Below are 24643 nucleotides of genomic sequence, written 5' to 3' on the forward strand. Positions count from 1 at the left end.
CTAAATAACACATAAGAGAGGTCCATGAGGTTCTTTCAATAGCACAGTTTTTTCAGATCTTTTACACTGCAACAACATGCCACCACCAAGTTACGTGCATAAATATTGGCTAATGCAAATTCACTGTAAGTGGTAAAAACAAGAATTGCACCACACCTGTTTTGTCAACCTCTCACTGCCCCAACCTATTTGAATTACATAATAGATTGTAATTATGATGGGGACAATTGAAACTCAACAAATCTACCAAGTTAACATAGCTGACAACATAACCAAATTATGAAGTTGACAGCATAATCAGATGTTGATATTACTCCTGTCAAAATTTGTTATTACTGATCATCAACACAAATTTCTGTGATGCTGAAGTTTGTAAAGCTCCTTGTCTGTTTTTGTAACATCCATGAGATCATGGGACTAACCCACATGCCAAGGAGAGACAGCAGAAGTTGCTTGGAATGTTTTCTCAAACCTGTTTGAAAGAGGAAAAAAATGTCAGTTTTCTGACAATAGGCAGCTCTTGTCTAGCCCTCCAGGAATATCACTTGCTCAAGAGCATCTGTCTCCTGCCTGCAGTAGAGAAGGGGGTCCTGAGTACAGTGGACTTAACCCTATTCAAACCTTGATCACCCCAAAAGGCATAGAAACAGAGAATCACTAAGGTTGGAAAAGATCTTCAGGTCATTGAGTCCAACCTTTGACCAAACATCCCTGTGTCCATTAAACACCATGGCCAGCTGTTTCTTTAACACTTCCAAGGATGGTGACTCCACCACCTCCCTGGGCAGCCCATTCCAGTATTTAAGTACCCTTTCAGTGATGAAATTCTCCCTGACATCCAACCTGAACCTCTCCAGGTGCTGCTTGAGGCCATTTCCTCCCATCCCGTGTCTCCTCTTACTGGAAGAAGAGACCAACTCCCACCTGGCTACAACCTTCCAACATGCAGAGAGTGACAGAGTCTCCCTTGAGCCTCCTCCAGCCTTAATGACCCCAGTCTTTCAGCCACTCCCTATAGGATTTATTCTCTAAAGCTTCAGCAGTTTCAGACATTTTTGAAAGAAGAATGACTTCCATCTTTAAAATCTATTTTATATATTTACAGACAATAGATATTAACTGCCAGAATTTAATACTATATAGAATAAGATACAGCACTAAGTATCACTACCCATATGTGCTTAATGTTTTTACATTACTCATGGAACTAGGAGTGTCATTAGTCCATTTTGTCTAATCTGACAATAAGGTGATGTCACCTGTCTGAATGAAGAATGTGAAGATCTCCGGAGTGGAATCTGACAATACCTGAGCAAGTACCAGTGAAACAGAAAACATGTCAAGCCTCTAATGCTACTCCACATAGCACAACATTTATTTCTTCAATCATTTCAGCAGGTCCAGAAGCCAGGCTCTAGTTTTGACAATTTGAAAAGCACTGACTGATGAAAAAATTCAAAACTTACCATGATTCCTTAGGGCAGAATAGCTTTTTTTTTAAAGAAACCCAACTAATAGGCTCTTTAAATTTCAAGATCATATTTTCCCACCCCTCACAGATGGAAGATCAGTCAAGACAATCAAAGTAATGAGAACAGCTACCTCATTAAAAAAAAAAAAAAAATCTCATTTGCTGCAGAAACTGTAAAAAAAGCTGGAGACTGCAAGAGAAAAAGATTCTCTCACTGTTGAGGCCCTTACATGCTGCAGTGCAGAATCTATCTGCAGCCTGGGCTTCACCACAGAGCTGCTAGAAATGCTTGGCAAGTTGCTTAAATCACTCACTATTAGCACACAACTTTCCTGGGAGCTTGAGTGGAGAACTGCAGGCTGGAGCTGATAAAGTTGCTACTCAAGATGACAGTTCTGCTGTGAGCTCACCCTGCATCATTCGGAGGGTGGATGCACCAGACCCCAGGACTCAGCCCAGGCATTAACATAGCTGAAAACCCCTCTCTGTGCTGGTTTCCCCTAATGTCAGGAAAATGCTCTTTTATTTCTATAATGGAAGTGGTGCAAAGATTTCTTAAATTTCTTTTACTATTGTTGAAGCACATATTACCCATGCTATGCACAAAGTGTGGTGAGAAAAAACCAAAAGTTACTCTTGATTATGCCTACTAACAGACCCAGCTAAGGTTGTATTGCATTTCCTGGTTTTCACATCATTAACTTTGCAAGTCTTCAACTCTTTGCTTGAGGTTTAAAAATATTGGTATTCTTCTCTGATTAACAAGAGACCAAGATAAGCATCAAACATGGTATTGACTATGCAGAGACCCCACAATCTACCAAACAAGCATATGTCTGGCATACACTGCACCTGCATTGCAGACAACAGACTGCAGAAGCAGACCAAGGCTGAATCTTGTCCATAACTTTGGATGCAGATTCCTAAGGGGTTTTCTTAATTGTAACATATTAAATAATCTCATTTGAACAAAAAGATTAAATGTACCTAGGCACACACAGGCATTTGCAATTTCAAGTCAAAGATTCAGCATCCAGTTATTAGCAGGTGGCCAAAGGAAGAAAGATTATGCAATTACTTTTTTTGGTCACATGCAGTCATGCAAAGAAAGAGACTTGATACTCCTCTGCTAGCTTTTATTAGGATTTTCATTATAAAATCCCATTAGGAGGTTCTTGCAACATCTTTGAAAATCTTGCTGTTCAGGGCAGAGTAAGAACTTACTCAACCTTTTTTCCTGGCTTAGGAAAACAAGTTTCTTTTTAATCAAAATTATGACATATACAGTTGGACACTCTAAAATATAAACTAGGTGATATAAAAATCACATTAAACTTTTTCCCTCATTTTCATTTTGAAGCAGACCATACTAATATTGCCTGCCACACCACTGACTCTTAACCTAATTAATCTTTGAAATTGTATCAAATTATATTAGGACTAATGACACCTGATAGTCTACTATATCTAAATGGGATGCACTGAGAAGTGTCAAATTAAAATACAACAACAAACCCTGCTCCCATAGGTCTAGCTTTCTGTGCTTTACCTACACAAGTACATATAGAAAGAGAAACCATCATCATCAGCTGTGTTATAAACTCATTAGCCCTTACAAGCTCAGCAATGCTGAGAAGTGTTAAAGATCATTGGAGCACTGCCTCTGCTAGAAAAGAGCACTACGCCAGTCCCCAGTAAATAACTCAATTAGGAACTACTCAGTATGAGACCACAGTGGTTGTAGAATGGCAGCAGGTTGACAGCCATCGTGTTACAACAGCCTCATAAACCATAAATATACAATGGCTCAGAAAAAATAAACAACAAAACAAAGAAAACTTTATTTTTGAAGTCATAATATAATTCAAGTTTCATTTCAAGTTAATTTCACTTTGCTCTCCTGACCTGAATGCTGCCATTTCAGTCGCTGTTCCTCAGTGCCTGTAGTAAGCAGTTACACAGTCCTCCTTTACACACAAGCCTTACCTTAGTGTTCAGGATCACTTTCCCTGCCAGGTGCAAGTAGTAGATCCTATAACAGAGCAGACTGGCTTTGAGTCTTGCTTGCAGGAGTCCGAGACATCTCTCAGTGAGAATCAGTGTGCTCTAGGAGACAAGATTAACCTGCCTCACATGCAAAATGACTGACTGAGCTGCAGGTGTGCCCATACTTTCAGCACTGGCATATCTGCACCAAACAGTTCGCCAGGAGAAATCAGAGAGTAATGAGAAACTGCCCAGTGTATTTCAGAATCACAGCATCTCACCAATAGCACAACACATCATCCCATCCCACAGGTGTGAAAACTATGAACCAAGGTTCATAACTATTCAGGGCCTGCATTCTGCCACAAAGAAAGTGCATTTCATTTGTTTGTAAACTGGAACCTATTTAATGTCATTTCTGTGTTCAATGCAATCTCGCAACATTTTAAAACTTGTGAAACATTTATGTTTTTGTTACATATGGCTATGTAGTTGAAAAACATGTAGATATATAAAGTGATGTAAAAAGGACTTCAACTGTCTAAAGTTACTGCTTGTACTCATGTCTAGCTACTGCTCCCTCTTAAATTCCTTATTATAAATGTTTAATAACCAAAAAAAGTTGCTGCAATAAACAAAGTTTTGTTCAATAATTTTTGAGGAGTGAAGCAGTAAAAGTGTTTTCCTAACAGGTTGACTTGCTCATATTCAAACAATCATCAATAATGTAAATAGCACAGTTGTAACATGCCTCACTGTGTATTGGCATCACCTGTCATTACAAGAGCTGTCTGGTAGTTCAGCAGAAGCAAATTGTTAAGGTACCAATATTGATAAGTAACAGACTGGGGCTGCACTGATATAGTTAGATTGGTTTACAAGGCTTCTATTTTTACAAGCCTCGGAAGCTCAGGTTGTCTAATGAATTTTTAACATGTCAATTAATATGTTTATAGAAAGCAATGCCAGCTTTAGCTAATATATAAGAAGAATCACAGTTGCATGTAAAATGTACAATGTGTTAAAGCTCTAAGCTGCACATTTGAGAAATTGAAAAGAATTATTGCACATGATCTGAGGACAGCAATCACTTAGAAAGGAAAAATATGTAAGTTAATGGGCATGATTAATCACTCTGGGAAACATTAGCATAATTTCATGGAATGTGATATATTACAGGGCATCAGAAGAAAAGCTTTTATTTGTGGCAAGCCAAGTAAGACCTCACATCCTAGCACTAAAAGATACCTTATACCAGAAGAAATTACCAAGTATTTTGTTATTTTTACCAACATACTACTGATAACATAAATTAAGTAATGCTTACTTAATAATATTCAGTGTCCTCACTGAATGCAACTGTGTTAGAATACTAGCTACTCTTTGGCAGCACTTTCTCCAACAATATAGAATTACATCAAATGACTGCACAGCGCAGAGGCAATTTTTGCCATAATTACCCTGCTTGCTCCGTAAATTACTTAAAATCAGAAAATTTGTTAATGTTGTGAAAAAAACATTTTTTAAATCCTTAGGACACAAGTTTTGAAAAAGTTTTAGATGTTTTGTTTTTAAAACATTGGCCTTCGTTAATTAATGAAAACCATAAACTTCCTATTTTAAGATCATGCACGTTCTGTGAAACTGCAGTAAAAAGACATATTTTACATTTGAAAAGAACCTGTACCTTTTTCACATGTAGGCAAAATAACAATAGAAAATAGCCCTTCAATCAACATTTGAGCTGCATGTGTAGTTAGGCAAGCAGAGTATGTGGTGAAAATCTAGTAACCTGTAACAGGGGGATGTTACAGTCACATAGGAGAGTGAAGTTCCTGTAATTCTTTCAACTCTGTACATTCCATCAGCCTGAGAATAAAATATTCAAATGCATTCTGTGGATCTGGGGAAATTCCTCCTTTGTTAACTGGGGTATTATGGCATTTAACATCTGCCTCTACCTTCACTATCAGAGGTAATTGAGGTAAGAAAAGATACAACATAAGATACAATATTCCCAATTGTATCTTGATGGGTGACGTATATTAAGCACTACAATTTTCTGAATGCAATGCAAAAGTTACAGAACCAAAATATTTATCTGCTGCAAGTTGTCATTCAAGGAATTCCAAAGGGCTTAAGGCATTTTACAAAGTAAGAGCAGAATTTCAGTAAGCAAGCTATTCAGACTGCAAAGTCATATTTTCTTCCCATTAACTACAGATGACCTGAGCTTTGCAGAGTATTTCAATACACTAGAGAGCACCTTGCACTCCAGTTCATACTCTGCTACATCCCAACACAGCCTGATGAATGATTTGAGACTACCACAACTGTGCCATATGCTCATTTTGAAACTAACAGGAATGCCCCATTTCATAAATTCTCAAACTCAGAGAGCAAATATCCTCAAACCACAATCCCTTGCGATAACCTGAAGAGAAAAAACTGCAAGAGCTGTAAAACATCTGTTATGTTTTATGCAGTAATCCTCATTGCTCTTTAAAATCTTAGGACTTCTTAGAGCTAATTAACTACCAAGCCTACACTCCCCCAAAAGATTATCTTCACAAGGCCCCTTTTGCTGCTTTTATACATACTTATCCCTGAGAAACTGTACTTGAGGAGGAAGATAGCTGAGGAAATCCAAAAGATTAAAAAAAAAAAAAATGCAGACAGTGAAAAAACAGTCATTTAAGAGAAATAGGTGCTGGTGTGAGTATATTGATCCCTTGTGAGAGAGTGTGCAGTGCAGAGGGAGCACAAGAGGGATGGACAGCTCCCATTAGTACAGGAAGAGGCAAGTCAGCACAGTATCTTGACACCTGCTGGGTTTTGTTAATATTTTTAGATTTAACCAAGCATCTGCTATATAATTCACTGGAAAAAAAAAAAAAATGCAAAACCTTCATAACTGAGTGAAAACGCCCTGTAAAGAGGATACTTTCCTTTCTAGTTTCTTACTACCTTGTGGATTGTTAAGCCAAACAATTGAAAAAAAAAAAAAAAGTTATTAATGTGACCAGTGTCAGTTATAACTACCTACTGGTTTATCTTCTGCCTTCAGATTGCACACAAGCATATCAACACCCATCCACTGGAAAAGGTACAAAAAATCCATTTGGCAAGACCAAACACCAGAAAAAAAGTTTGCAGCTATAGAGGAATACCCTAGAAACAAAGCAGAAGAAAATCACTGTCCCTCCCCTTAAGCAGTCTACTAACCTGGTGAAAGGAGTAGCAAGATTCTAGCTACTCCTGAAAGGAGTAGCAGGATTACTTCTTTGGAAAAGGAGAAGCAGCATAGCCCATTCACAGCAGTCTAGTGTCAGCTCTGGATTACACAAAGAGACACCTTTTCCCTGTTTTCAGAACTGCAGTAACCGGGCAGAGGGTGGCTGCATCCACTGGAGAGCACAATGCTGCCACGAGAGGCAGAAGCTTCGAAGAGCACGTTCTCCCTGAATCCAGGAGCCTGGGCATCCCACCCGTATCCTGCCATTGCCTCTCGTTCCGGACCTGCAGCAGCAGTGCTTCAGCCACACCTGCGGCAATCACACAGCTGCATCCCCAGCGACTTCAGGGCTTTGCACTACTGTTTCATGTTACATTCCGTTCAGATAAGGAAACATAACAGGTTCTTGACAGCGAGATACTTCTTTTGCAGCTCATTTTTATACTTTGTACAAGGCAGCACTAAAGCAGTAGCAGAGAGTATGGAAATAAAATTATCATTTCCCTCCTCCCATAACTAGTAGTTAGCTGCAGTTAAATTGTCTTTTGAAGATTTATCGAAACTTCTGAGGGCTCCCAGTGCCACACTTCTCTAACTTTTCCATTTATAGATTTCCCATTCAAGTTTAACAGTGCAGATTTAATGCCAAACTCACAACCTTTAAAACCCATGAAAAGAGTTCCCAAGTTTGAACAGAAGTCAAAAACAAGAGAAAACAAACCTAAGCCTTCACACAGGCATGAATATTCTGACAATTCTTCTGAAACAAGGGCATTTCTTGCTGTAGCTGCAGAAAATACAATCTTGCACCTAACTCTCATCTGCGTATTTGGAAACAGTGTCACCAGGACATAAACTTTAACATTTTGAGCATACCATCATCGTCCACGGGCTTGCGATGCAAAGCACTTGCACTCACCACGCGTAATTAGCTCATCAAGGATGACTCCTTCATACGGGTTAATTCCTCCTTTGCTGAAGAAATTTAACTTTCCCGAAGTCGTCGGGATATAGAAAACAAGAAAGCCGAGCTGTGCTCATGCAACTACTTCTTTTTAAAAAGTCATTCCGTGTGCCAGGAAAGCAGCGCTCGGTCCAGCCTCGGAGCCCGGGAGCGGGAGCCCCGCACCTTTCCCTCGTAACAAAAATCGTTACGCAAATCCCCGGCGCTGCCGAAGCCCCTGACCTATTTAGAGACGCGCTTTATCCTTTCCGCAAACAAGCGATGCTGCGGAGCCGCCGGTAAGCGCCCGGCCGCGCACGCCGCCCGGGCGGGAGCACACGCCGGGAGCCCCGCTACCTGCGGCTCCGGCCGCCAAACTTTGCCCGGCGGCGGCCGCGGGCGGGCCGGGGCTCCGGGCGCACCGCCGTGACACCGAGCCAGGTCCCCGCCGGTGCCCCGCGCCGCCCGCGCTCACCTCAGCAGCCGCCCGCGGGGAGGCAGCGAGCGAGGGGGCAGCGCGGCTCCGGCCGGACCGCGGCGCAACTCCGCCGGAGCCCCGCGGCTCTCCCGACGCGCCCGTTCTTCCGTAGGTTTGTCCGTCCGTCTGCCCGTGTGTCCGTCCGTGCCCGGTCCCGCCCGCGGGCTCAGGTGCGGCGGGGCCGGGGGCGGCACGCGGGCGGAGCCTGCGCGCTGGCGCCGGGGGCGGGGCGGGGCCGCACCTGTGGCGGCCGGGCCCGGCGGGAGCGGGGCCAACGCTGAGGGAGCGGGGCTGCAGCGGGGCGGGAGCGGGGCCGCCGCTGAGGGAGCGGGGCTGCAGCGGGGCGGGAGCGGGGCCAACGCTGAGGGAGCGGGGCTGCAGCGGGGCGGGAGCGGGGCCAACGCTGAGGGAGCGGGGCGGGAGCGGGGCGGGAGCGGGGCCAACGCTGAGGGAGCGGGGCTGGAGCGGGGCCGCCGCTGAGGGAGCGGGGCGGGAGCGGGGCCAACGCTGAGGGAGCGGGGCTGGAGCGGGGCCGCCGCTGAGGGAGCGGGGCGGGAGCGGGGCCAACGCTGAGGGAGCGGGGCGGGAGCGGCGGTTGAGCCCGGCGCCGCCACCTCAGCGTGCCCCGGCAGCACGGCCTCGAACCGGCGGGGACAGCCGTGAGAAACAACCCCCGAACGCCCAGCAACAGCTCCCGCTTTCCTTACCCCGCCCAGCTTCTGCTGTCAGGGGATGCTGTTCGTTCCCTAGATTCACACAGACCTGTAGACAGCCTCCCAGCCCTCCTGTGAGGGCTTTAAATCTATAGCCACTACTCCTCAGCTCTGTTCTGTAAAATGTAAAAGTGTGTCCCAAATATAAACATTACACCAGAAAACATCAGGTTTTGTACGTACTTAAGAAAAAAAAAAATAATGATAATGGTAGAAACATCAAAATCAATGCAAACTTTAGTATAAGAAAATTCACAGCATTTTTATTATTTGAGTTAGCTTTTATAGTTCAAACACTGCTCCTGGAGAATGTGATGCAAACAGAGGAAATCCCACAGTATTTAATTTGTTATTCTTCTGCACAAATGAAAACAAGAACATTTAACACTGGAGAAAAATTTTTGCTGAACTTTTGGAGAAGACCAGTGATACTTAATACTATTAAGAATTGCATCATACCTTGTTTACACTTTTATGTTCAGTAAGTTCTTTTAGCACTCAGGACAGGAAATTCTGAGAGTTTGAATTAATCATCCCATAAAAACATGAATATAACCCTTCTGCTGTTTTACCTACCAGAAACTTCTTGCTCAGAAGAAATCTGAACTTTAAAGCATACCCAAGTGTTTTTGCAAGATTTACTAGTCTCCTACAGAGAGAGAGCAGCTGAAAATAGGACACTTTTTTTCCCCACCAGAAGTCCTGAGTTTGTCTGAATTTGTAGCAGCAGAATAGATGGCACAGTAGGAAAAATCCACTACTGAAACTGGGAATGTTGGACCAGTGGTAGAGGAATTTTGAACGTACACATCTGCTTCAGCAGCAAACAAAAAGAACAAAAATACCACAGAGGGTTTGAGATCAATCAGATGATAAATGGATCAATTTGATTATCTTGAAAAGGCAAAAACATGTATGATTGTGCATTAGCAATATCTAAAATTTTCATATTTTATTATCTTTTGTCTATCTTTTAGCCCTTTTCAAGACAAACTTGCAGTAAACTAGCACAACGGTCTCCAAAGCAGAAGTCTCAAAAAAATTCTGACTGGACAAAAACTCAGCAACTTTCTCTTCATACACAACTTTCAAGTCCTATTCTAAAGAACTAAGAATATTACATCCAGGCACTATTATTTTATTTATGTAAGCAGCTGTTGTGGTTGCCACAGAGATGGTATTCAATCTTAAACAGAAACGTGGTCTGAAAATGACCTTTCACTGTATTTGCTGCAAATATGAAAATGTATAAGAACCCCTGTGAATACTGTAACATTTCTGTTCAGTAGCTCATGATTAAAAAAAAAACCAAAAAAACAAAAGATATTTCATTGCATTCTAACCATCAGCTTCCTATAGAGAGATGTAATGAGGGGTGATAATTGTATATGGTTTCAAACATTTGATGCAAAAATATGTTTTAGGTCTGTCTTTGAAAGGCCAGTTCTCATCAGAAATAGCAAAATTTAACCCACAATTGTACGCATCTTTATGATGCATTTCACAGCTGTCTTCCACTTTACAACTCACCATTCTTGACTCCAGCTCCCTATCAAATCTTGTGGTCTATAAGATTATATAAGTGTGAAGGGTGGAAAATTGCAAATGCCCTGTGATCTGTATTATCAACATGGCACATTTCATCTATATAAATGCTGAAAGTACACTAGAAGTTACGAAATTACAGAACAGTTATAGAATATCAAAACAACTTCAAAAGTGATGTTAGCAACAGGAAGACCATTTAACTTGGGAGATCTTATAAGGAGACAACAGGTCTGTAAATTCAGAGGAATCTATTGGAAAGGAGAGGCTGCTGTTGGATGCATTTATACTGGGAATCTGCATAAAAACATAAAAAAACAGACAGAGGTGGGATCTTATCCTAAATAAGAATATGCAGGTTATGAAGACATGCTGAGTATGAATTAGAGTTGCATTTTATCACTTCATTTTTTTCAGAATTTTAAATTTGGCTCTACCAAAACAAACTCTGATGACTTTTCTAAAACATCTGTCACTGAACATAGGTTTAATGCAACACAATTTTTTTTGTAGATGCATGCAGAACAGTGCATGCAAACCAACATCTTAGGGATGCCTGCAATCCAACATCTATTCAGGGTGCCCCAAGAGCTGGGAAATATTTTCTGCAAAAGGCAACAGCAATATTACATCTGGGTGACATTTGATATCATTTTATGAGGAAAGGTCACCATTGGGAGGCCTCAAGCAACGTCACATTCATGACTCACCCTGTAGTGCCAGAATGCCAGAAATCTTCTCTGTCCCCAGTAAACAAGGAAACTGCTGTGTTCTCCACACTAAGCTGTTTTTTATATATATCTGAAAGGCCAAATTTTGAGGAAGTCTTCATTTTTTTTTGACTGCTATACCTTTTTGAAAATTAAGGCTCAGTAATGTTTTACTATCATCCATTTAAAAAATAAGCTGTCTCTAAGCACCACAAGTGCTTTGGGTATGACTACAGTATTCTTGTTTGTTTGTTGTCTATGCAAAATATGAAAATAGTATCCTAATTCTCCAAATGTTGATTTGCCTTTTTGGTGATCCCATATGGCAAATAATGTAAGGAATAGCAACAAAAATAAATACTTTCAAGGCATGTTACACAAGTATCCCTCTGCGGAAATAAACCGAGTGTTTCCAGGACTTCTTTTCAACTGGCTTCTCCAGTGGTAACCTATTAAATGTCAGCTTTGCTGAGAAGTGTTTCAGCAAAAGACACTTCAGAAATTGGGAGACCAGATGCAGACACAGAAACTACAGGTACATTAATTTCAGTATTTCCCCTCCATTAAGTACCAATGCTTTTTATAATGAGAGACGTTTCTAAGTGATTACCTCGACGCATCTTCTTTCCCCGACTAGTTGCCCCAGATTCTCTAAAGCCATATTGCCTTTAAGTGAATATGGGCAGCCTTCTGTGTTTGCTTTGCACTCTACCCATTCTAAGACAGCAATAGCCTTGTCACCGTGTACATGAGAAGAATGAACTTGAGAGGTTTGGTTTTGTGTTGTTTTTTCTTTTCTTCCTGAAGAGATCGGTCATTTCCATAGTCTTTGAAATTAAGGCCTGATAAGCAGAATTTTAATAAAACACAGATAAAAATCTTACTTTTATGCATGGAAAAAGTATAGAAAAGTGAAGAAATAATGCCTGAATTAAGATATTCTGTGCCTGAATCCATGTCCCAGTCCCTTACCAAACTAATATTTAGGCATTTGCTCATAACCTTTCTTTAGAAGACTTTGTTAAAGTTTTTCCCACTGGTATGCAATTCCTTGTTTGTCACCTGTTCATTGGAGGATTTTGGTTTGTTTTTTACAATAAAGAGTTGTTTCTGGATCAAGTATTATTTTTTAAGATTTTAGAAACTTTATAGATTCCCTTACTCAATTTAAAATTCACATCTGTATGCACATCTTGAGTTTTGGTTCTTCTAAGGAAAGCTGACATTTTATAACCAGATAACTTATATGCCTGTACATTTTCCAGCTTCCCCACTTTTGCCTCTGGGGAAACAATCCTAGATTTAGCAGATCTCCATCTGCCTTCCCTGCATAAACAGACAAAGCAACTACTGAGCCAACCTGTTTCTTGCTAACCACTCTATTTTTTAAGGAGGACAGTGATTTGGATTTTTATTTTTTTGACCTTGCATCTATATTTGATGGAGTTACTTGAGATGCTTTTGAAATTCGCTATTAACTTCTATTGCTCTTTATTTTTGTCCACATATTTCCAATTTCCTGAGGTTTTAAAAGTGTATTTAAGCATCCCACTTGACTTCTTAATGGCTCAAATTTATCCCTTTTTTTACACTTTTGTCTGCTAGCTATATTTAGAATGCTCAGTATCAGATGGGAAGGGTGCCTACAAATTATCTGCATTATTCCAAATTATTTGATAAGTTAGTTCATAAAGTATGCACACAACCATTCAATCTTACATAACTATGCTATTTGTACTGTGTGACAGATCAGTTAATTCCTGTATAGTATTTCTATTTCCTGATTGCATGTTTAGAAAAATTACATGGATTTAGATTGTAAGCTGTTTGGCACAAAGAATTCTCTTTGTTATCTATGTCATGCTCAAAGAACCACATCTCTAAGTTGTGATTAGAGTTGTATGTGCACCATCATCATAACCAACAAATACATGAATGAGAAACACATACGAATGCTTTTCACAAATTTGTTGCCATTTATATGCTCACAGTTATTTTTGAAGATATTTGTGAACATATGTTTGTTTCATACTGAGAAAAAACAATATTGAAAGTTGCAGTCAGCAATAAACATTTAGGTTTTATGAAATGACGTTTGTCTGTACTTAATTTCTTTCTCAGCTATGTTAAATGTTTTTATTTTTTGCAGGATATTCTTGCTTTGAGAAACTGAAACAGAAAAAAACCTGATCTAAAGAAAAACATATGACATCTTTCCAAGCACTAGAAAAGCTGCTAAACCCTTCCTTTCAGTCACAATCTGTTCCAAGACTGAGAGCTCACTGGTACATCAATGCTATCCTGCCCCCTGAGAATATCAGCTTCACAGATAACATGGAGGACTAATTCTCTGTATAACCAATTTACTGTGAATGCTGGAAACACTGGAGATTTTTAATTTAGAAGATAAATAATTCAAACAACAGACAGGGGAATTCTTTGTAAAACAGTGTACGATTTTTACAATTCTAATTCAGTTCAAGGAACAAGATAAGTCCTAAACAGGAAAGAAAACTGTGTAAAGAAAGTACGTCAGTAACACAGGACTTAAGAAGTTGAAAACTGGCAGAGAGAACATCTGAAAACCTCCTGGTAAAGTACCCATGTAGGCTAGCCAGATGGCATGCTATTTGTTTTCACTACTTCATTTAACATAGAAACAAACTGTTCTTCAGCTGAAAAACAAAACCAATTAGGATATTTCCCTTCCTCAGTGTTCCTAAACCTGAGTCCATTAAAAATCACCAGGGGTTTCCACATAAGAACTATGCAGTATCTCTTTAAAGTACAGGTGAAAGATCGGAGGCACCTCCTGAGTTCCCATCTGTTTTATAAAATAATCCTGCATGGCGGTGTTATATATATAAAATATCCTGCACAGCATAGGAGATGAGGAATTGTGAGAAGGGTAGTATAAGATATTTGAGCTAATGCATTTGTTATTTTGGTGTCACCAAATAAAAAGCAAGGATGCTTACATATTGAAAAATTTTATATCTATATAAAAATGGTGCAACAAACTACAATTCCAAGAAAATCAGATTTAAAAAGATAAATTTTTTTTGGCTAAGGGCAGCCTCTTCTCCCACAGATTTGCCACTTCAAGGACAGACAAGAAGCCAAGCATATGCACCATAATTTTGGCACTTTTCCCCTGATGGAAAACTATGAAATACAAAATCCAATATAAGTGCTAGTGGTTTAGATCACATGGGAAACTAGTCATCTTCTATCTTGGGCTGTGGATTGAAAAAGGTACCAAGGATAACTATAATCTTTTATTCTTTCCATAGCCAAAGCTTACCTTGTAAAAGTTATTGTGGAGTCAAATAAAAAGGGTGGTGGTGGTTGAAAGCACTTTACAACAGCTTCAAGACCTTCTGTGAACAATGAGAATCAAACAAAGCATTACAAAAAATGCATTGGTGTCCTTGATTGCAAGTACTTGAATTAATGCTATTCAGTATGAAATCTCAATGCATCATCCAGGTTTATAAAATAAATAATAGCCCTTGTAATTAATCCCCAAGGAGAATTACCCTAGTGACCTAAGAATAGGAATTGGCTCCAACTGCAGCTCTGTCTTAAACCAGACCAGAGCGAGTTGGCCAGCCAGGTGACATGAGCCAGCTGTTTCACTGGGGTGGTACAGCATGCCATGAAACCAGCCTGGAAGCAGGAACTGCTGTTAGATGCTTTGTGCTGGTATTGCAGCATATTTGAATCCAGGAGGGCAGCACAAGAGCATTTATTGAAAAGGATAAAGGTATAGAGGTCAGCCATACACTAAGACTTGTACTAGCAATACCTGGGTTATTGGACAGTGTGGGCCAGAGTATCAGTTATGGAAATTTATAAGTGTTTGACTACAGGTTTATTAGTTTGATTCTTTTCCCTCCACCAGCAGAGAGACAGCATATCAAAACTTCCCTCTCATATGGAAACATTTCCTTTTCCATACTAGAAGTTTTTTCCCCCTTTTCTGTCAAAAGACACAGGACAAAACACAAACCAACTGAAATAGTTACAAAACCTGAACTGTAAGGAGATCAGTTGTAAGGATATTTAAAGGACAAGTTGCAGCTGTGCTTAATTTCAGCAGAAATGTGAGAAATTGCATCAATAGGGTGGATGCCTCTCAACACACTGAGTCACAGGAATCAGTCTACAGGCACAGTAATTGGACACCTTCTAGAGCAGGCTTGTGCCACTGGAACAGCACAGGAAGAGAAACAAACAGTACACAAGATTTAGATCAGTCTGATTTCTTATTTTCAGTGGAGTTTTATGCCTGCATACACATATTTATTTGAGCTGCAGGAAGCTACTTCTGCTTAATTAGTAGGATGGATGGATATATTACATGGATATACCATTTTTTAAATACATAGGGATTTCATGCATAGTGTTGAGATTGAGTTGTTCTATTGGTAAAAGAGTAATATTATGATTACTAAATTGTAGTTGGCAGGTAACACAGTAAAGTAACTTTGGGAAACTTAAGTTTCCCAACATGACTGTTTACTCAATTTAAAGATAATTTTAATATGCAGCACTGTAATTTATATATTTTATATATTTTAAAGACCCAGCACAATGTATAATTAAACAGCTGCTTATTAAATATACAACTCCACAGCCTTAAAAAATTTCATCCCTAGAATAACCATATTTGCCACTGAGACATGCAACAATTTAAAAATATGTATTCTTTCTTTAGATTGTTTGGACGGTTACTCTACATTAAGATTTAAGAATAATAGAAATCATATAAAACTTAATTTCTACATCTGATTTTCTTAGTGTTTATAACTCAACTGAAAAAAAGTTTTTTTCCCTAGTACATTTTTATTCATTTACTCTCCATTCTCTCAAAAAAAGACAGCAATACATAGAGCTTAATTATATACTAAACAGATCAAAAGCTGCCTCCATATGATTACACAGCCCCAGAAAAAGAACAGTCACTAAAATAGTATCCTGCAAAAAAATTTGCATCTGGTGTAACCACAGAGAAACAAAACCTCATGAGCAATGTAAAAAGTGCACTACCAGGAGATCTGCTTCTCCCTCTGAGGAAGTTTAGCATGTACAGAAAAAGAGTAGCTTCAGCACTGGGAAAAGAAAGAGCAGAACAGGAAGCTCTCAGATCTCAGAAGAGAACTGCAAAAAAAATCTGCACCTGGCCTTACACCAGTGGGATCGTTACCACACCAAGCTCCTCAGAGAGCAAGAGCTTCTTGGGAGCAGAGAGAAGGAAGGTAGCTCTGGGAAACCTTTCCCAAGGCTGTGGGAGATGGGACTGAGCCACCCTTGAGGGCAGAGTCTCTGCAGGGCAGGCAGGCCTGAGGCACTGCTTTAGAACAGTGCCAGGCTCTGAGCTTCCTCAGGATAGTGAAAAATACATCAGGAGGTCTCTGCTCCATGAAGCCTCTGCTGGCTGTAGAATGAGTTTGTCTCCTGGGTGTTGTGAGTACCAATGGCAGGCTGAAAGGAAACACAGCAGCAGTCCCACAGATAACAATAAGGCAGAGGCATCTCTGGGGGCTGTTCAAGGTCTAGCATAGGTTTTGAAGGATGTGCAGATTTTGGTAGCAGATTTGCTGCCTGTGCCAAAAGGGGGAAGGAAATTCCCCTTGAGCTCCTGCCATGTCCGTTTGATAGAAGCTCCAAGGGGAACACTAATGAATACTCTGCACTCCACACAGATAAGAGAATGCTTCAGTGTGCAGATGCACATTTATCTACACAACAACAAATGCACTTATATATTAGGGAGGACTTATCAAAGTTGGTCTGCTCTGTAATTATGTTGAGAAATGAATTGGGTGGAATTTGAATGAGTTAAGGTAATGAGCTATTAACCTAGAGATCTTTTACCAAATGATTCATGTGCATTCAGTCTTTCCCTCTTCCCTCCAACTCCATTGTAAAGGTGAAATAAAAGACTAAGTTGATCAGGACATCAGCAGTCACAGCTATAGCAGCACTCAGCAGAAATGAAAAATAATGTTCCTTACACTAAACTATGCAGATATATTCAAGCAGTAGGATTTTAATTTTTTTTTTTTTTTTTACATTTGCACAATGTAAATTGCACAAAGTACAGCATGGGCAAATAGGAAAGAATCAAGACAATGGGTAGTCTCGCTTTTTATAACAAGAAATCCCTGCTGGAAAGAACCACAGAAACAAATTAATTAATTCTGGGTTCAGAATGGAAGACTAAGTGATGCACTGCTCAGATCTCCACCTACACAAAGTCCCTATCTCTCACAATTTTTAACTAATTAGAGGAAATTTTTCTTTTTTATTTTTCCCAGTAAACACACAAGAAATCACCTGTTTTGTAAATACGTGGGAATCTGGCAACTGCATGGCAGAAACAACTTGCTGTGTCTCTGAAAGGAAATGATGAATGACAAGATTGTCTCCTCCGCCAGCCATCATCCTACAAAACTGCACATGCTCCATCAATTCCTTTGGGAGCTTAAAACCTTCAAGACAGCAGCTGTAGTGGGGAGATGGGCTCTACCTAGGAACCTGCATTCATTCTTTCTTCACAGTAGAATGAGGGACTCCAAACAGGCAAGAAAAGAATTTTCACGAGAACTCTGCAGCTTTGTCACTCGCTGCTTTCAATTCTGGGCAGAGAAGGGAGCGAAGGCTCTGCAGAACAGGTCGGGGAGACGAGGCCAGCCCTGGCTGTCCAGCTGTAAGCTGCTCTGGCACAGACTGTGCTCGAAAAGCTCACCCAAAGTGAGCACATTCTACGCAGCCCTGTCTCCAGTAAGGAAGCCAACAAGGAGATTGTTCCCGGTGCCTGCACTGGGCTGTGCCAGCCTCCCCGGGGGTGCCTGCGTGCCCTGCACAGGGCTGCAGCAGGTACAGGAACAATGAGGAGGCTCTGAGCAGGGCGCTGAGCCCCGGCTGTGTCAGGGACACGGCCCTGCTCGCCAGCAGCAGCTTCCCCGGGCTGCAGGTCGGTGCCCTGGCCCTGCCACCGCTTCCGTGGGGCTGCAGGGCAGCCAGGGGCCTGGCTCAGGCCAGGAGCAGGGCAGGCCAAGGGGCCTGGCTGGCTGTCCCCTGCCCTGCTCCAGCCTTTGTGCCTGGGACATTCTCCCTGTGCCAGGAGCCCACGGTAGAACATGGACTGATAAATCCACAGGGAGTGATGCTGTCTTCACACCTCCTCCTGCTTTTGGCACCTGCTGCAGCAAGTCGGGGACACAGCAGCTCTGAAACGTCTACTCGTGATTAAACTAAGCAGTTCGAGAGATTAAGATCGTTTTTAATAAGCAAAATATTTTATTTCACTGGGGATTTTTGGTCCTTGGCATGAAATAAATTAAACTCAAGCTGTTCCTCAAGTAATTTCAAATGAAGCTGCTCAACCACCTGGACTGACAACATTTTTCACACCCAGTCTCTTTATCTTACTCATTTCCTCTCTCTTTAAATACATTTTTAAATGTATTTGAACTAAAGTCCTTGAATTATCCTCTTGGAATGATTTTCATCTTTTCTTTAGCAATTTAATCCTTTAATTCAAGTAGTCAGTTGTATATCAAAGGTCTTTAGGGAAATGATTGACCTAATTTTTAGATATGTGATAGATATTCAGTCAAAAGTAAAAGTATTAACTTAAATGCAATTAAAATTATAGGAATCTACTTGGAATAATCTGATTTGTCTGGACTTTTAAAAAACCTGTAAAAAGTCCTGCATAAGAAGCTATTAAAAAAGCAGCCAGTTGGGAGGTAAGAGATCAGTGATTTGGGATGTGGTGCTAGACAGCTTACACAGACATGGTCAATATTCTGTGTGGCAAAAGGTTTTAACATTGAAACAGTCCCAAACCCATGTTCTAGCACTGTATAGTGCAGCGAGCTGTCACTCAGCTTACATGAAACAAAAGGGAACAGAAAACTAAAGAACTTGAATTAAAACATTGACAGCGGGAAGTCTTTGTTGAAAAGAACACAGTAATGGACACTAGAAGAAATCTTGTGAATTATTCATACAAGTTTGGTGTACAAGTTGTAGAAGAAAGACCAGAGCATCATTGTGGACAGCTCAGTGGCTGTTGAGAAGCAAACATTATTTGGAACAGACTGTTCCAAAGCATAAGGAAAAGCAAAAAACAATCCAACAAACACAAAACAAAACAGGAAATACAATGAAATTTTGAAAATTAGTGGTGTGGTCCCATCAACAGGAATGCTGTGTTTGGTGGCCCCAGAGAACAGTTTAGAATCACAGGGAAAAGTACGAGAGAGAAAGGAGAGGCAATAAATATGATTATAGGCTGTGAAGGCTTTTCTTCTCAAGTGAAATGCTAAAGAAGTGTTTACAGAAGAGATGAATAGAAAAGCACTTAGCTCTGAACACAGGCAATAATGAATATTATATGGAAGAGAAAATGAGCACTTCTATCTTTTAAGAGGAGAAACATTCAATGAAAATGAAAACAATACATTTAAAACATATTACAGCCTTTTTTCTTTCTGACAATTCCACAAGAATAGTCTACAAGGTTTTCAGAATCGTCTTCTGAAACACTGATTGATAAGAAACGAAGTATTTCACGTGCAATTCAGAACAATCAGGGGGAGCAGAAAGCTTATTAAGAAAATAAGAGAGGCCTCCAGAGGTATGTTTCCCTATTCCCCCTTTAAATTATGATTATGAAAAGAGACTACAATGGTCTTCTATAAAAAAGAAGACTTGACTGATCAGGAACAAGGAATAAGATTAAGTGAAAGCCAACAGTAGGGTTAAAGTGCAAATTAAAGCTGTCACTCAAAATAAGAGTTTCACAGACTGATGACAACTGCCATGCAACTAACCTTGAAGCTCACTCTCCCTCGACTAATGCATGATATACAGATCACAAAAACAATGACTCTTCATGCTCTATTTTCTTTATAAATTGCAGTGAAACTGCAATTTAGGAAATGAAGCCTTCCTATAAATACTGTGAAGCAAAGGAAGTTTTTGATTCTATATGCAACCAAAATGAGGCAGACCTCGAGTTTTGGGTAGGAATCCTGTGCACTAAATCCAGCCTTGCTCTTTAGCACAGTGGTAATCAGAGGCACACAGACCACAGGATGCTCCACCCATCTTCCTGGCATCCCAAGGCATCCCATCCTCATCTCAACATGCACAGTGTTCTCGTGAAGCTTCAGCTTCACTTACTCCTGGGAAGTAGAATTGCAGGTGTATAAAAACTCAGAATGTGACACCAAAATACAACACCAGCAATGCTGGGTTTTTAAATCCCACCTCTTGAAGTGCCTGTCTCAAGGTACAATCAAAATCTAGATATTTTTCCTCTTTGGTGGCAGGCACTATATTACACCATGTACCAGCAGAGAACCTCAGTTAATTTACCACACATCATTTTTTCTCCCAGCCAGATTTCACATCATCAAGACTATGAATATTTTACACTGTTAACAGGCTATAGAGGAAAAATAGTGTTTGTGAGCATGGTGATAAAGCTCATTACAGAGTAAAAATAGCTGAAATTTATTCCAATGAACTATATTAATTCACAAATACAACTAATTTTAAACCCTTGCGTAACAAGAGAATGAAAATAGAAGACTGCTTGCAAGTGTGTGTGCTTATACATATGAAGAGAACTGAAATACACTTTTCCAGCACATCTGCACCCCTGTAAATAGAAAGCTAAAAATGAAGTGGGAGGAAAGAATTTCTTTGCAAAATAAAACAAACAAACCAACTCTGCATGCATGCGGATGATGAACTTAGCCTGAGGTTCCTTCCTCAAAGGACATGTCCTTCCCTGGCATGGCCGTAGCATCCTCACAATTTCTCCTCACAGCCATAATCACAAAATGCACACAGTCTGCAGAAAATGATGGGCTGCAGAGCACTTGGGGGTGACATCTCAAGGAATTCCCAGTTCAAACAAGTACAGTGACCAAAACAGCCTGATGCACTGTCTCTCTTTCAACAAGAGGGCTAACAAGGGTTTTTTCTGTGCAGACAACAGAGGACAGGAAGGAATAGAATTGCAAAGACTTTATTTTTCCTAAATGTGCATTTTCAGTTTCTCATTTCAATCACTGATTAAGTCACTTGGCTTCAATTTTTTCTTAAGCACCTTCATGTCCCATTTCTGGTGACTCATAATGAAGTGTATGGTAGAACAGACCTTGTGAATCTAATCAAAGAACCAGAGCCTATGGAACAGAAATCCATCCTCAGGACCTGAACAAAGGAAGCATATTCATTAAAAGAGTGCATTCCATTCCAGGCAGTCATGACTTAAGTCTTCCTTCCTCATGGGAAGCCACAAAGGCTGGCTGCACCCCCAGCAGTCTGACATTATTAAGATGAATATGATCTAATACACCAACTTTTCAATTGCCTATTTCAACCCAAAAATTAACAGAACTTTCTGTCCATTATAAATCTCCCCTGAGACCTGTGAACACAGATTAACACACAGACCACGAGAAGGCCACTTGAACCCTATCAGCTACTTAAGCCTTCTTCGCAAGGTGTACATACAGACACCAGAACTGGGTCATGAAATGCCATTTTTAAAAGGGAATAGAAAGATGTGACCATCTTTTCTTTTAGGAGGGGCACCTGGGAGATGGGGAGGACAGTTTACAAGAGATGTGTTGGCAGGCATTTCTGTGAAGAAGTGTGTTTAAAGCTCCTAGCAGTCAGGAGTGGTGGTGTGAGAGGGAGGAGGGCATTCTCACTAGGACTGAAACAGCAAAACACAAGATTGCCGTCAGCTACCTGTCAGTGGAATCTTTCTCCCTGCAACACTACTGGACTACACTGTTTTCTCCAGTTTCTTCTAATTTATCAAATGAAAACAGGGACACATCACAATTTCCCATGAAGACATTCACTAATAACTGAAAACCAGGAAGAGGATAAAAAAGGAAAGGAGGAAAGAAGTATTTGCAAAAGCGAAATTTGGTGTAATGAAGTTATTCCTTCTGGGCTTTCTCTATAGCCAAGGGAAGCTCTTTCAGTTCATTGTACACTGAGGGGTTCTCTGTTTATATGTACATACGATCATAAAGCAGCCATGGCAGATGAGACAAGGCTCAAGCAGCCATTGTGGATCCTCAGTGTGCAGGAGCAGCCGACCAGAACATCTGCTTATCTTACCTGAAACATTAGTAGAGCAACAATCACCAAAACGTGCAGCAGCACAGCACGCTCAGCTCTGCACTTTGCAGTGCTGGGGAAAGGCAGGGCACAGTAGGATGCACCTCTCTTGTAAGAGCCCTGCCCAGTGAAGTGATGGATAAACAGGCTGAGTGGTGCACAGCTCTCCATGAACTGCAGCAGGAGAGTTTATGGTGAAAAGACTTGGGCTGATTATGTAGAAAGAAAATACCAACTCTTGGCATTCCCTATAGGCACACAAGACTATGGGATTCAAGTCTCTGCTGGATGTTGATCCCTCTACTTTTTCTGCTGTTATTTTACACCACTGTGGCTCCTCTGAGGGCATACTAGCAGACACAAAACCTCTTTATCTACATTCAGAAACCTGCAAAACTCTACCAATGCTTCTTCTTAACAAAGGCAGTGCAAAAAGAAGACAATCAGAAAGGAATGTTAACAAATGGAAGACTGATTAACCTCATAAAACTTCCAATTGTCCTGTAACTCATTATTCTGAGGTAAGGAGAAGGCAAGCAGCATGCTGCACACTTGTTCTTTACTGTAGGTGTGACACATACTGTTCCTTCAGCCAAACTGTCCTTTAAAGACTATTTTTTGATGCATTATGCAAGTGATATATAGTAAATTTTTGATGTATTTATGGCATTATACTTTTCTAAATGGCTAACGCTGCATGTGATAATGAAATTCAAAAGGGGCAGGGAAAAAATGAGAAAAGCTCTAAGTAAAGCAGGAAGAAATGAAGAAAAGCCTAACGAGAGTACTGAGCAAAACAAATACAGGCAATACAATAGCAGCATCTGTAAGTGACTACATCAAACATCTTACTCCTCTCCCTTTAAGATCAATGACTATTTCTCCAATTACCTTAAGTATTACTCCAGGGCAAAAAAAAAAAAGTGCTGAAAAGTTTCAGTTTTTATAGGATGCCATGAGCTTATTCATAGGGTCTTGAAAATATAAGGAATCTTTAAATTATATCAAATTCTAGGTAAGGTAGTAACAAAGGAATTCTTATGCAACTTTTTATAATACAAAAACCCAGAATGTGAAATTTCATAAGAGATTTGTGAAAAGAGCATAAAGTGCCTCAAAGAAATAGGTAAGCCATTGAAAAAAAGCAAAGGGATTGCCAGTTTTCAAGAGTGATTTGGTTAAGATTTTGGTTAAGTAATTAAGGAGCAATACCAGTAACCAAGTGAAAACCAATTATCATTGCAGCCAGACACCTGTGCCAGTAGCCCTGGCAAGAACAGCTCTGACTTCACTTCTTACCTGTCATGGGCACCCTGACACTGGAAACAAATTCTCTCATGGAGCTTTACATCCTCTTACACATCCTTGCTCTTTCCTTCACCATCTTAAGGAATGTTGCACCTTATTTTCTCCCTCACAAAAGATTTTGGTGCCCCCTTTATTTCACAAAATAAGGGGAAAAATACCTTGAACAGTCAAAAGGTGGCAGTTAATTTTCTTATGGACTTGTCTGTTTGATGGCCTAATAAACCATTTATGGGCCAACAATACCATGGTTTTAAGCTGCATCCTCTCCCTCCTATTTTTTTTCAAGTTAAAGGAAAATGATTGATGACATTCATGAGTAGACAAGAAAAGAAAATCCCTAACTAGTCTCAGCCAAATTACAGACTCGAGGAAAACCTAAAAAAGAGCAGAACATTTCTGAACTGACCTAAAGTTTTTCCAGTTTATAAAGTTGTATTTTGCCTCTGCCTTTTTAAACTATAATTCATTTTTTGCCTAGTTTTAATAAAAGTGCCCCCTTACAGTCTGCATTTTGATTTCACAGTTTCTTAAAAAAATATTTTGACAAATCTAAAACATCTTAAAAAACATACTTAATCTTTCTGAAAATAAATGGAAGGACAGGTCTCCCTACATCTGTATGTTCTTAAGAGTAACTGGAGTAAATTCTCTGCTCACATGATAGACTCCTGCTTTTTCAGATTGTCTGAGACAATTAGCCTTATGCTTGCTCCCCTCAGCAGTGCAAGACAATTCAAAGCAGTTTAAGAATGAGGATAAGCTACTGTTTTTCTTTTATATTTATAAAACTGTACCAATGTAATAGCAGGCAGGCATTTAAATTGTTACTGGAGATTAAAGTACCCATCCTAGCTCATGTACTTTTGGGAGTCTGACATGTACTAAGCTATTTTAAAGTACACCCTGCATTTAAGTTATGTTACTAGAGCCTAAAATTGGAGAACTAGAGTAAATTACAGAACTAGAGTAAATTAGAGAACACCATGCTCTTAGGTTAAAATACTGTAGTACCAACATCTAGTTAGTACTACCAGTAATATTCAAAAACAGAATTTGGATTTCAGTATGCAAGTCATCTGACTATAAGA

At 40.1% G+C, this 24643-nt stretch overlaps 1 protein-coding gene and 1 long non-coding RNA gene across 5 annotated transcripts in view; one reads left to right on the plus strand and one right to left on the minus strand.

Annotated features, from left to right (window-relative positions):
* ZNF385B (zinc finger protein 385B) overlaps window positions 1-8265 on the minus strand; it is a 155888-nt gene extending 147623 nt beyond the window's left edge. Inside the window, exon 1 of one of the 4 annotated variants that reach the window (XM_021552492.4) lies at window positions 8111-8265. The gene's annotated coding sequence lies outside the window, so the exon portion shown is untranslated. Of the gene's footprint in view, window positions 1-6682; window positions 7991-8110 lie in introns of those variants that run through there. The other 3 variants (XM_021552496.4, XM_031505402.3, XM_021552494.4) reach the window with 3 other exon arrangements.
* On the plus strand, window positions 8193-13170 carry LOC146766913 (uncharacterized). The gene is made up of 2 exons (XR_014956595.1): window positions 8193-8283; window positions 9804-13170. It is a non-coding gene; the product is annotated as an uncharacterized LOC146766913 (long non-coding RNA).
* The last annotated feature ends 11473 nt before the right edge of the window (window positions 13171-24643 follow it).

The sequence above is a fragment of the Lonchura striata genome, chromosome 7 (assembly GCF_050655825.1).
Source record: "Lonchura striata isolate lonStrDom1 chromosome 7, ASM5065582v1, whole genome shotgun sequence".
Lineage (NCBI taxonomy): Eukaryota > Metazoa > Chordata > Aves > Passeriformes > Estrildidae > Lonchura > Lonchura striata.